The following is a 13,870-nucleotide window of genomic DNA, read 5'->3' on the forward strand; positions in this document are numbered from 1 at the left end:
TCCCTATCCTTTATAAATGTTTACCCCACCAAGTAAATGGTTAAAAGAGAATAGAGAATTCCAAAACTAGAGAAAAATGTAATGAAGGTCGTGCCCCAACCAACCTTCAGCTTTCCAGAAAGCACTACTTTTAACATTTTATCAAACATTCATTTACTGAGGGACTATATATTAGAGAATGGTTCTAGCTGCTTTGTCAACACAGGAAAGAAGGAGGACTAGCACAAGACCCAGAAGAGGTAGGCTGCAGCCTACAAGATAATTAAGACACCAAAAAACCAAACAACCCAATTAAAAAATGGGCAAAGGAATTGAACAGACATTTCTCCAAAAAAGATATACAAACAGCACATGAAAAGACACTCAATATCACTAAGCACTGGAGAAATGCAAATAAAAACCACAATGAGATACCACTTCCCCCATCAGGATGACTGTTCTTTGAAGAAAAGAAAACAAATGAAATGTTGGCATGGGTGTAGAAAATTGGAACTCTTGTGAACTGCTGGTGGGAATGTAAAATGGTATAGCTGCTGCAGAAAACACTATGGTGGATCCTAAAAAAATTAACATGAAATTAGTAACAACAAGGTCCTACTGTATAGCACAGCGAACTACATTCAATATCCTGGGATAAACCATAATGGAAAACAATATAAAAAAGAATGTGTAGGGCTTCCCTGGTGGCACAGTGGTTGAGAGTCCACCTGCCGATGCAGGGGACGCAGGTTCGTGCCCTGGTCCGAGAGGATCCCACATGCCGCTGAGCGGCTGGACCCGTGAGCTATGGCCGCTGAGCCTGCGTGTCCGGAGCCTGTGCTCCGCAGCAGAAGAGGCCACAACAGTGAGAGGCCCGCGTACCACAAAAAAAAAAAAAGAATGTATATATGTGCATAATTGAGTCACTCTGCTGTACAGCAGAAATTAACAACATTGTAAAACAATTATACTTCAATAAAAAAATAAATTTAAAAACAACAACCAAAAAAACCTGGAATTCCTACTTGATCCACTGATTCCACGTCTGGGAATATACCTAAAAGAACCGAAAGGAGAGACTCAAACAGATATTTATACAGCCACATTCACAGCATCATTATTCACAATAGCCAAAAGGTAACCCAAATGTCCATCAACAGACGAACTGATAAACAAAACGTGATATACACATGAAATGGAGTATTATTCAGCTTTTTTTTTTTTTTTTTTTTTTTTTTTCCGGTACGCAGGCCTCTCACCGTTGTGGCCTCTCCCGTTGCGGAGCACAGGCTCCGGACATGCAGGTTCAGCGGCCATGGCACACGGGCCCAGCCACTCCGCGGCATGTGGGATCTTCCTGGACCGGGGCACGAACCCGTGTCCCCTGCATCGGCAGGCGGACTCTCATCCACTGCGCCACCAGGGAAGCCCTGAGCTTTTTAAAAGGAATGAAATTCTGGAACATGCTACAACATGAACTTTGAAGACACTGTGGTAAGTTAAATAAGCCAGCCACAAAGGACAAACATTGTATGATTCTACTTACATGAGGTACCTAGAATAGTCAAATTCTACATAGAGACAAAAATTAGCATAGTGGTTACCAGGGACTAGAGGAGGGGAATGGCGTTATTGCTTAATAATAGGTACAGAGTTTCAGTTTGGAATGATGAAATTCTGGAGATGCATGGTAATAGGTGTACAGCAATGTGAATAGATTTAATGTCACTGAACTGAACGCTTAAGAGTGGTTAAAACTGTGAATTTTGTTATGTATATTTTACCATAATAGCAAACAAAAAATAATCAGGACAGATAAGTTCATCATTTTCTTTGCCCCTTAGAAATGAAAACATCAATTTACATAGTAAAATCAAACAGGGCAGACAATATATGTGCTACATCTCCATACTCTAAAACCCCAACAAGATGAAATAAAGGACAAAGACAAAGGGAGAATAGATGACTGCAGATCAATGTCAGCAATATTCTGGACAAGGAAAAGCAGCAGTACCTAAGTTCTGCACATTTCAATACCTACATAATACAGTTTTTAATTAAGACCTATAGTAATTCTTTCCTTCCAGAAATTCAAGGGAAAAAAAAGATAATCTAGGATTCCCCTTTGACTACTAACTTTCCACAGAAACAAATGCAGCTAATCCCTCTTCCAGGTTCTTTTCCTTCCATAGCAGACCTATAATTAAATGAGCCACCTAAAAATCCCTTTTAATTTTCAGAACAAATGAACTCCAAAATCTAGGTTAGACCATGCTTCAAAAGTTCAAGGAACAAAAAACAAATCCCTTTTCCATTAAATGAGACTTAAATTTAGCTCAGTTTGACACTGTTGCTGCATATCTATGATGGCGGCAACTCTGTCTACTTTTCATAGGCCCAGTTCAGTATTCTTATTCATCAATGAGGGAAATGTTACTATCTCAAATATTCTGAATGCTCAGGCTATATCTAACACACTATTCAAATTACTTTCTAAAAAGACTACCTACAGGGCTTCCCTGGTGGCGCAGCGGTTGAGAGTCCACCTGCCGATGCAGGGGACACAGGTTTGTGCCCCGGTCAGGGAAGATCCTACATGCCGCGGAGCGGCTGGGCCCATGAGCCAAGGCCGCTGAGCCTGCGCGTCCGGAGCCTGTGCTCCGCAACGGGAGAGGCCGCAACAGTGAGAGGCCCGTGTACCGCAAAAAAAAAAAAAAAAAAAAAAAAAAAGACTACTTACAATAACTACATTTTGCATTTTAGTCAAGAATAAGGAATTAACCTTCCTGTGTATGTCAAGAAAATTTTCATGAGAAAGTATAAACAGAACAAAAGGCCTGGTGAAAATTAAATCCTAATTTAAAATTAAATCCACTTTCTCTGATTACACAAAATAAACACATTCCACCTTTCTACATTTATCAGTTTTTTTTAAACATTCTAAATCATAAATTACTTTGTCAAGTTTCTGCAACAAAATTCTTCATCTTTTCCATGAAAAAATCTTTTGTTAGTGTTTCCAAACCTTGTTAAATACAAAAATTCTATGTTTAAACTGAAGTCTAAAAAAAAAACAAACAAAAAACTGAAGTCTACATAAACTCCTCAGAGATTAACTGAGCTGACCAAAAATGTGAAACTAGAAATATAATAAGCAGTTGAACTACTTTGCTTCTTCCTTTTCTATTCTTATGAAGCTGGGAAATCATAAGACTATGTACGTGATCCATCATTAAAGAGGCTGCTGGGGCTGAGTAATGAAGATCCACAACATGAAAAAAGAGGGATAGGACTTCCCTGGTGGCGCAGTGGTTAAGAATCCACCTGCCAATGCAGGAGACATGGGTTCGAGCCCTGGTCCAGGAAGATCCCACATGGTGCGGAGCAACTAAGCCCATGCACCACAACTACTGAGCCTGTGCTCTAGAGCCCACGAGCCACAACTACTGAAGCCCACACGCTTAAGAGTCTGTGCTCCACAAGAGAAGCCACCGCAATGAGAAGCCCATGCACTGCAACAAAGAGTGGTCCCCACTCGCCGCAACTAGAGAAAGCCTGTGCGCAGCAACGAAGACCCAATGCAGCCAAAAAAAAAAAAAGAAGGATAGACTCTTTAGTATTATCCTTATATATCCCAGTTTTTTACAGATGAATATGGGAAAAGCTTTCAAAATCTGCCCTCTTTACTGCAAGGTCCTACTGTCACAGAGTGACCCAAATACAAGCTTCTGTCTGTCACTTTCCAGTCTCACTACCACCTCCCTAGCCTGCTCTCCCTATCTCCAGACCCTATCTATCAACTCTAGTTAAATACTGTAGACCTCAATATTACCAAATAAATCTTCATAAAATACCATGTCATCCTGTCAGTCAACAGGACTTAAGGTTATCCCAAAATAAGGTTATCCCAAAATAAGAAGGCTGGTAAAAGGGAGCAGAATTTTTCACCCCAAAATATGCTACTTTGGCATAAGGATTATTTTGAGCTAAAAACAATCAAAACTCAGCAGATTCAGTAAAAGCTCTTTACCTCCCCCTCAACTGCCTAAATTTACACTGGAAAGGAGGTCTGTATCAAGAAGAGAACTATTGCCAGAGATATCTTTTTACCTAAGAAACTTACCTGCATATCAAGGGAATCTTATTTTCCAAACATCTCCTCTCCTCTTCCTTTTGTATCCCCAGACCTCCACCCCTTTCCTTAGGTCAGGATGTTCATATAAGCCTCTATTAGGTGGCTGCCCTTTGGGTCTCATACTTTTATGGGGCTCCCATACCATATTTAGGAAATTTGTTTTTCTCCTGTTTATCTGTCTTATATCAATGATTAGACCAGTCAAAGAACCTAGAAGGGAAGAAGAGAAATTTTTTCTGCCCCTACACTGGTTTCTTAATTTTTCCAAACTTTCTCTTCTTACACGGACCACACAAACCCTCTTCAGATTAATCTGAATTCACTGTACTTCCACAATTTCAAGTCCATTCCTGCCATTCTGCCATTCTGAATCCCAGTTTTAAATAACTTCTCTCCTCCTCTTTGCCTTAATTATTCTATATACTCCTCATTCAGCCCTAGACTTCTCTAAGGTATCGCTTGAACTTTAAAAATCCCTGCGGGTAAGGACTTTCTTCCCAGAGGGCAGGGAAGGTGGGTTATGCTGCAAAAAATTGAGCCCCAGATCAGAGGCTGCAGAATGGCAACCCACAAGACAAATCCTGCCCACAGTGGTGATTTGCTTGGCTCACAGAGTTTTTTATGAATTCATTAAGTTGCCAACATTTAAAAATAAAAATTTCTCTCAAAATCTGGAATTCTAGCTTCTATTTAGAAAAAAGTTAAGATGTTCAGGCCACACTCTGTCTACACACCACCCCTTCTCAGCCCCCTGCCAGATCAATAGTGAGCCAACACTGAATTATATATTTTAAAATGAAGAATTTCACCTCAATTAAAAATAATAAAGTGGGCCAAAGCTGCATTAACAGCTGCCTCACTGGAGTGACAAGAATTCCCTAAATCACTTAAGTCCCAATCTGATCTATCATTACTGTTTAAAATGTTCATCTAGCCCTTGTAGGCATTTGACTTTACAGTGCTCACCCTAGATAAATTTACTGAATGAATTAATAAATTGAGAAGATAATTTTAAGAAGGACAAGGTTGGTGATGATGATAATGTGATAATGACAACAACAGTAATACTGGCAATTAACATTTCCTGCTTATTTTGAGCCAACTATTGTTCAAGCAAAAATACATTATCTCATTTAGTCCACACAACAACCCTATGGATACATGTTACTATTATTCTCAATTTACAGATGAGGAAACTAAGGCACAAAGAAGTTTAGCAGGGCTTCCCTGGTTGCAAAGTGGTTAAGAATCTGCTTACCAATGTGGGAGACACAGGTTCAAGCCCTGGTCCAGGAAGATCCCACATGCCGCAGAGTAACTAGGCCCGTGCATCACAACTACTGAGCCTGCACTCTAGAGCCTGTGAGCCACGACTACTGAGCCCGCGGGCCTACAGCCCGTGCTCTGCAACAAGAGAAGACACCGCAATGAGAAGCCCGCACACCGCAATGAAGAGTAGCCCCCGCTTGCCGCCAACTATAGAGAAAGCCCATGCACAGCAGCAAAGACCCAACACAGCCAAAAACTTAATAAATAAAATAAATAAATTAAACAAACAAAAAAGAAGATAAGCAACTTGGCCAAGGTCACACTGCCAGGACACGGTAGAGCCAGAATTCAAAATCAGACAATCTAACTCCAGTACATACTGTTAACCCCTACAATATGATTCCCTACCATACTTTCCTCTGTGACCAACTGAACGGACCCTCTGGAACGAAGAATCAAAGACTAAATTTTAGGGGCTTCCCTGGTGGCGCAGTGGTCGGAGTCTGCCTGCCAATGCAGGGGACACGGGTTCGTGTCCTGGTCCAGGAAGATCCCACATGCCACGGAGCGGCTGGGCCCATGAGCCATGGCTGCTGGGCCTGCGCGTCTGGAGCCTGTGCTCCACAACAGGAGAGGCCACAACAGTGAGAGGCCCACGTACCGCAGAAAATAAAAAAAAAAAAATACAAAGTGATGATTCAGTACAAAACTCCTTCTCTCTCCTGGAGTAGAAGGTTATATATATTAGGGTAAACAGTCTGCAGATGTGAAAAAAACTGCAAGTTTCTTGAAGGCAGAGACTGCTTTTTCCAGGAGTCCCTGCAATGCCTAGCACAAAGCAGCAGTTAGCATATATTCAATTATATTAAAGGAACCAAGATATCCAAGTATCTTAAATTGCAGTGCAACCAAATTCTTATTATAGCATTTATCATCTCGCTGTTTACAATAATTACCGGTGAACAAGTTTGTTTTCCTGACAAAAACACAAAATCCTTGAGGCAGAGTACCCCCTGGGACCTAGCATAACAGGGGCTCAATAAATGCTTACTGAGTATTATAAACTTAACATTCCTATACTTAGATTTCCTGTAAGTCTCTCTACCAATGTTTAAAGTAGAACTTAAGGGAATTCCCTGGCAGTCCAGTGGTTAGAACTCCACACTTCCACTGCAGGGGGCATGGTTCAATCCCTGGTTGGGGAACTAAGATCTTGCAAGCTATGCAGCATAGCAAAAAAAATAAATAAATAAAATAAATAAATAAAGTAGAACTTAAATAAAATGGCTTCTCATTTATAAAGCACTGGATTTTATGAAGTCCTATTATAAGATATTCCTGAGACCAGTCCTATATTATATCAACAAAGCCCTGAAAAATTAGTGAGCCGGCATATGAAGCACAGAGAATAATCAACAAGCTAGGAGAGAGCACTGTGTTCATACTTTCAATAGACAAGTAATGCAGTCCAGAGAGATTTAAGTGAATTGCTCAAGATCACAGAATTTAAGTAACAAGCAATACCAAGGCCAGAACCCATGTCTCCTGAATATTGGCCCAGTTTTCTTTCCACAAAGAACTACTCTGTGAGCTCAGGATGAAGTGGATACTTTTAGAAATATTTTAAAGATATTTGGTATGGAGAATGATCTTTCCCAGTACATAACTTTTTGTGAGGTATTATATCACCATTAAAGATATGAAATTCGTCTTGTTCCATTAACTGCAGATAACACCATCTTTTTCCCTTGTTCTACATATTTTTCTCATTTTCATGTCTTTCCTTTCATTATCCTGAGAATTTTTCTTACTATCTCTCATTTATCTACTTTTCCTCTTACCACTTCCCTTCCCTAGTATCTCTCACATAGCAGCCTATATCCTTCTTTTCTCTCCATAATTATTAAAAAAAAAAACAGATTAAGCACATATTTGATTATAGCAGTGACCTGGGATACCATAATAAGCAAGTCACAGCCTTGGTCTCTTGGCATTTATAAGGCAATTTGTTAACAAAAATATACGCTAAACACAAAGGATCACACAGTTGAATGAATAATAAACATTTTATTATTATGACGTTTACAGTGGAGACAAGAAGCCCAGTATGGATAAGACACAGATGAAGAAAGGTGGTAATGACAACAGTTGCAAGGTTAGGGTTTGGCAAATGAAAGGGATCCTCTCTTCCTATTCAGCTTTCTCACCAACCAATTCACGTGCTCTGCTTCATTCACCCCCTATTCTCTTACTGCTTGACTTTTCCTATGCTCTACTTTTATTCTTAACCAGTAGTCTTCCTTTTCTCTCTCCTGATCTTTTATTTTTTTTTCCTCTCCTGATCTTTTAAAGTGCATCTATCCTGTCCTGTTTTCCTTTTAAATATTATTGCCAACTCCTCCCACCTTGTAGATCTACATAATGCCTTAAGCTGTGAATTTATTTTTTTTCTAAAGATTTATTGGGTTTTTTTTTTTTATTTTACTGGGTTGGCCAAGTTTGTTTGGGTTTTTCCATAACATCTTACAGAAAAAGAACGAAAGAACTTTTTGGCCAACCCAATATTTGATCCTCACAACAATGCCAGGGAGGCAGGTAGGAATCAACACATCTATTTTACAGATATATAAACTGAGTCCTGTCAATGTTAAGTAATTTGCCAACTATCAGTTTGTCAGTGGCAAAATCAAATCAAAACCCAGACCTTTTCTTTCCAAGTCCTCTATTGTTTTTCCACTGAATCATATTGTCTTTTTAATTCCTACACTTTTTAACCATAATACATGCACATGTCTGGACAAGTATACAGAGATAAATGTTTATAAAACAGCACAAGTGGGAAAAGTTTATGTATGTCTAGGGAAGCTAGAAAAACAGAAAAGTCAGTCCTCAGGACTCAAATTAACAGGACTCAAATTAATGTGGCTCACATTGTACAATATGGCTAATCCTTCTAAAGGCAGCTTTGGGTTTCAGGTCCAAGTAGAAACTGTCTATTTCTTCAACCAACTCATTTAGCCAGCATGAACACTGGTGTCTCCCCATACCTCCTCACAGCTGTTAATATGACCAGGGCTCACCCTCAGCGACATTCTTGCCCCCCAATCTCTCTCACAGGCATGCCACCATACCTGAAATTTTCACTGTTTGAAGTCACTTCTTTGCGTTAAGGCGCTGTCTCCAGAAGGCCACTGTTAAATGCATGTTACCTGAGAGAGGAAGAAGGGTCCATTAACACATTATTCCTATGGTTAAACACATCAGATCAGCAATGACCTCAGGAATCTGACAGCACAATATCCTTTAAAAAGTTTCATGGGACAGATAATTTTTGATGGAGCAGGCAGGGTAAAAAGGTGGGTCGCGGAGAAAATGACTCACACTCTGTAAGGGGTGACCCCACCTGCGTACAGCTACATGGCAAAACGAGGATGGCCATATAAACATACTCTACCTATTGGGGTCACAGTAAGGACTATCCTTGCAACTTGGAAGCTCCTAAGGATAAGAAAAGAAAAAGTACTCCAAGAATCAGAGTATAGCCAATTCTGAAAAGAAGTAAAGAGCTGAGTTGGCAGTAGTTCTCCAAGGACAGTACACTGCTAGACTGAAAGAGGACAGAGGCAAGGAACAGCTTCTGGTTAACTACTTCTAGTTGTGAGGCTAGTTTCAATCCAACATTTTTAGCTGAGGGCTGACCTCTCAACCAGAGAATGCTGCAATTCAATTCTGCAACCCGCCCCCTTGCTAATTTATATTGACTCAAAGCCAATATCATTTACAGCCACAAAAATCAACATGCCTTTACTGAGTGCTTATTATGAGCCCAGAATTTGGCCAGGTGCTATAAATACAGGAGCGGAAACCTTTATACACTTTTGCCTTAATTCATATAAAGGAAACCAATCCCCCAAACCCAAAACAGAGAGAAGGGTGAGGAACAAGAAAGGAAGCCGGGGGGGGGATGAGTACTAACACAAATTTCTTTTTTTTGTTTAAATAAATTTATTTATTTATTTTTGGTTGCGTTGGATCTTTGTTGCTGTGCACGGCCTTTCTCTAGTTGCGGTGAGTAGAGGCTACTCTTCATTGCAGTGTGCGGGCTTCTCATTAAGGTGGCTTCTCTTGTTGCGGAGCACAGGCGCTAGGTGCGTGGGCTTCAGTAGTTGTGGCATGCGGGCTCAGTAGTTGTGGCTCACGGGCTCTAGAGCGCAGGCTCAGTAGTTGTGGTACACGGGCTTAGTTGCTCCACGGCATGTGGGATCTTCCTGGACCAGGGCTCGGACCCGTATCCCCTTCATTGGCAGGCGGATTCTTAACCACTGCGCCACCAGGGAAGTCCCAACACAAATTTCTTAAGCCAGAATGAATACAACAAAACTTACTTCTAGGCCAAAGTTCCTGGTTAAACTCTTAACTAAACAGTGAAGAGGCTCAGGCTAGAAATATTTTCTTTTGGTCTAATACCAAAAGCTCTTTAGTAGCACACATTCATCTTGATACACTGGAGAAGAGGCTACGAGTTACAAAACTTGGTTCTTCTCCTAGCTCTGATTCTTAACTAGTTTTTTTTTTTTCTTTTTAAAATTTATTTATTTTTGGCTGCGTTGGGTCTTCGTTGCTGCGTGCGGGCTTTCTCTAGTTGCAGCGAGCGGGGGCTACTCTTCGTTGTGGTGCACGGCCTTCTCTTTATGGTGGCTTCTCTTGTTGCAGAGCATGAGCTCTAGGCATGTGGGCTTCAGTAGTTGTGACACGGGCTCAGTAGTTGTGGCTTGTGGGCTCTAGAGTGCAGGCTCAGTAGTTGTGGCACACGGACTTAGTTGCTCCTCGGCATGTGGGATCTTCCCGGACGGGGCTTGGAGCCGTTTCCCCTGCATTGGCAGGCAGATTCTTAACCACTGTGCCACCAGGAAGTCCCAGTTTTTTTTTTAACAAACAGAAAACTAACAGGTTGGACTAGTCTAAGAATAGCATATACCTGGCACATATACTACCCATTAGCTAACTAGTGTCCACAGGAGGAATCACTAATCAATCATAACTCACTTTCCCAGAGAATGCATATGATCAAAATCCTTCTCAATACAGGGCTCTGGTAGCTACTTCAAATGAAAGTTGGCCCATGAAACAAAATATATTTGCCGCTGCAGACTGTAGATAATCTCTACAATCTCTTCCAACTCTAAAATTCTACAACCAAGTTTCTGAGGGTGGGAGAAAAACACTTCCAACAAGCTTAAATCAATAGTACTGATAGTCATAAATTTCAGTCTAATCTCCAAATTCTACAAATTGCACCTGATCAAGGATGCTAATGAACAATACATTCTGATACCATTAACATACATAACCTATCAATATTATTCTGATTTGTTAATGGGTTCTTTTGACAAAAAAGGAAGCTTTTACCCAGACGAGCCCTAAAGAAATCCTCATACAAAAACAAGGCAACAATACTGCACTAGTAAAGAACTAAATCCAATCCCTTGATCATCCCCACAGCCTCTCTACAAGGTCAAGCCTTTCACTTCACACCTAGACCTCTGCAACAGCCACTCTTCCATCCTTTTTCACTCTTGTCACCAGAGCAATCTTTCTAAAGCAAACATCTACTCATATCACTTCCCTGTTCAAAAATGTGTATCTATTGCTAACAACATAAAAACAAGTTTTTCTGCATTATACTTAGAACTTTTCATATAGTAGCCTTTTACCTTTCTGGCCTCACATCCACAGTGCTCTCCTTCCCCATCCCACTCCCTGCTCTTTTTCTTCCACAATCCTCTCCATTTACGCACAGTATTAAGGTGTTTCCTCTGTCTGCCCTCCTTCCCTTTCCCCATCACAATCCCCATCCTACTCATCACCTAACACCCAACTTAGGTCCAGGAGCAGATCCTTCCTCCTTCTCAGGTCAACCGGGACACAACTGGTTACCTCCTCTACTGTCTCAAAGCTTTTTGGTTTATCCAAAGTATTGTTTGTCTCAATGGTTCCCAAGACAGTCAGAATTGCCTGAGGCAAGTTTTAACCCAAAGGTATTAAATCAATCTCAGGGAATGAGGCCCTGAAATTTCTACTTTTCAAAAGCTCCCCTAATTATTCTAATGGTCAAATTTGGGGGCTAGTGGTTTGTCTCTTCCAATAGGTGTAAAGATAGTTCTTTAACTAATGTAGAAATGATTTATTCTAGAATACACTGAAGAAGTATTCTGCACTTGTTTATTTCATATCATATCCTTGCTGACTTGACTCATATGCTGAAGATGAAGGAATTCCTTTTGGACTCACACCCCAAAAAATTTACATTCACTGTTCAAAAAAGCAGGTGAATTTCCACCTTCATTTCTAAATCTTAAAAATGAAGTAATCGTACCTTGAGTAAACCTATGAATACACAGTGAAGCCTCTCACCAGAGCTGCCATGAGAACTTTACTTCGGCTGAGAAACAAATCCTTAGCCCATTTTCAGCGTGGAAATACACTGCCTTCAGTATTTCCTTAAGACCTAATTATGTTAGGAATACATGCGAGACCCCAACTAAGTACAATGATAGGTGTCTGACTCAAGTGCCTCGTTAATTTTCAAAGAAAAATCCCACTCTTCCTTCCCCACCCCTCACTCCCAAAAAAGTATAATGAAGCTGTAGAATAATGGCAGAAAATCTAACAAGATTAAGATATGAATATAACCAAGACAACAAGCTGAGTTGTTCATGGGAACCGTGGATTTCGGGTGGTTTGCAAATTCACCTGGTTACATCGCTAACTTGGGGCCCAACGTCTACCTGGGGCAAAGAAAACGTGTTATCTCTCTTTGAGTCGCTGCCCGGAGCTAAGTCTGAAAACTTGAGTTCCCCACTTAGTCACCCCTAAGTCATGTCCTCATCACGGCTACTTTTTTCTTCTCTCCACTAAAGAAAAGGGCATTCTCAGGAGGAAGGACACTGACAGCTCCACGTCTGCAAAACTCCGCGCCTACGGCGGGCGCGGAAGACGACGCCGGGGCCGGGACCACCATGCTTGGGGACAATGGAGGGAGGAGGGGAGTGTTAGAGAGAAGAGAGGCAGCCGCTGTACTGGGCCTCTCTCGCGAGTGGGGGTTCCAAAAAGTCTCGGGAAGGGCAGCGGGTGGCAGGTGGGCCCGGCCACCGCCCCTCGCAGGGCCACGTCGCCCGCGCCGGCCGCTGCCGCCCGGCCCCGCGCGTAGGCCGGGCCGCGACAGAGTGGCCCCCGGGCGGGGCTGAGGGGCTCGGGGCCAGACTCTGCGGGCGCCCACTGCGGCCCAGTCCTCTCATAAGTTGGCGCCCGCAAGGATAGGGGCTCCGGACGCCTGAGCCCAAGAGTGGCCGCTGGGTGCGTCCAGCCGACCCAACCCGACCCCCGCCGGGCCCCTGCCACCAGCCCGAGCTCCCCGCGCCCCCCACGGGCACCGGCTCTGAGGGAAGAGGAAGCAGCCGCGGCTCTGGGGTCCCGACTGACGCGCCGCACTCCTCCATCCCTCATTCTCCTCGGACACGCTTATCCAGGACCCTCCCTCTCCCCAGAACTGCCTCCAGTGCGCCCACGGGTTTTTACCGGGACTCGGGGCGGCGGCGACTCTTCCGTCCCTCGACTAAGATGGCAGCCGGTCCCGAGCCCGGACCACAGCTACTAGAGCGACTTGGCGGCCAACACGCAGGCGCCTCCAGCTCGAGAGCGATCCGGCCTACAAGCCCCAGAAGGCCTTGCGCACTAGCCCGCTGCCGGCAGGAAGAGCTCGCACAGGCTGATGAGCGCAGCTAAATCGGGGTTTGCGCTCAGTCAAGTGGGCGGGACGCTTGGATTGCTCCCAGTACCTCTAGGCTTTTTTGAAAACCCTCCTAATCACACACCAGAACCTCTAAAAGCTGTAGCTGCGGATCCAAAACTCTAGTGTGCATCAGAATCACCTGAAGGGCTTGTTAAAACTTAAGACTACTGGGCCCCACCCCCAGGGTTTCTAATTCATCAGATCTGGGATAGTACCTAATAATTTTAATAATTTACATTTCGGACAAGCTCTCTGATGTGCTACTGGTAGGAGATCACACTTTGAGAACCACTGAACTGTAGCTTAGTCCTTAGGAAAGTACACTCAGGAGTTGCATTGATTGGATTCAACGCCACCTTTTAACAGGGTGCACTTAGGGATGATGAAAACAGCTTAAACGTACGTGGTGCCAACATGGCAGGTGTTCTAAGAGCTGATCAATAAGATTCTTTTTTGGTTTTTAACACTTATTTATTTATTTAGGCTGCGTGGGGTCTTAGTTGTGGTATGCAGGGTCTTAGTTGACGCATGTGGACTTCGTGTGGACTTCTTAGTTGTGGCATGCAGGCGGGATCTAGTTCCCTGACCAGGAATGGAACCCGGGCCCCATGCATTGGGAGCATGGAGTCTTACCCACTGGACCACCAGGGAAGTTCCCTGATCAATAAGATTCTTTAATCCTCAAAACAAATCTA

The 13,870-nt window shown here is 42.7% G+C and overlaps 1 protein-coding gene across 2 annotated transcripts in view; it reads right to left on the bottom strand.

Annotated features, from left to right (window-relative positions):
• ITCH (itchy E3 ubiquitin protein ligase) overlaps positions 1-13,035 on the bottom strand; it is a 124,141-nt gene extending 111,106 nt beyond the window's left edge. For both annotated transcript variants that reach the window (XM_007447800.1, XM_007447799.1), the window contains exons 1-2: positions 12,962-13,035; positions 8,515-8,592 (exon numbers count right to left, since the gene is read on the bottom strand). The gene's annotated coding sequence lies outside the window, so the exon portion shown is untranslated. The remainder of the gene's footprint in view (positions 1-8,514; positions 8,593-12,961) is intronic.
• Positions 13,036-13,870: the final 835 nt, after the last annotated feature.

The sequence above is a fragment of the Lipotes vexillifer genome, unplaced genomic scaffold (genome assembly GCF_000442215.2).
Source record: "Lipotes vexillifer unplaced genomic scaffold, Lipotes_vexillifer_v1.1 scaffold397, whole genome shotgun sequence".
Classification (NCBI taxonomy): domain Eukaryota; kingdom Metazoa; phylum Chordata; class Mammalia; order Artiodactyla; family Lipotidae; genus Lipotes; species Lipotes vexillifer.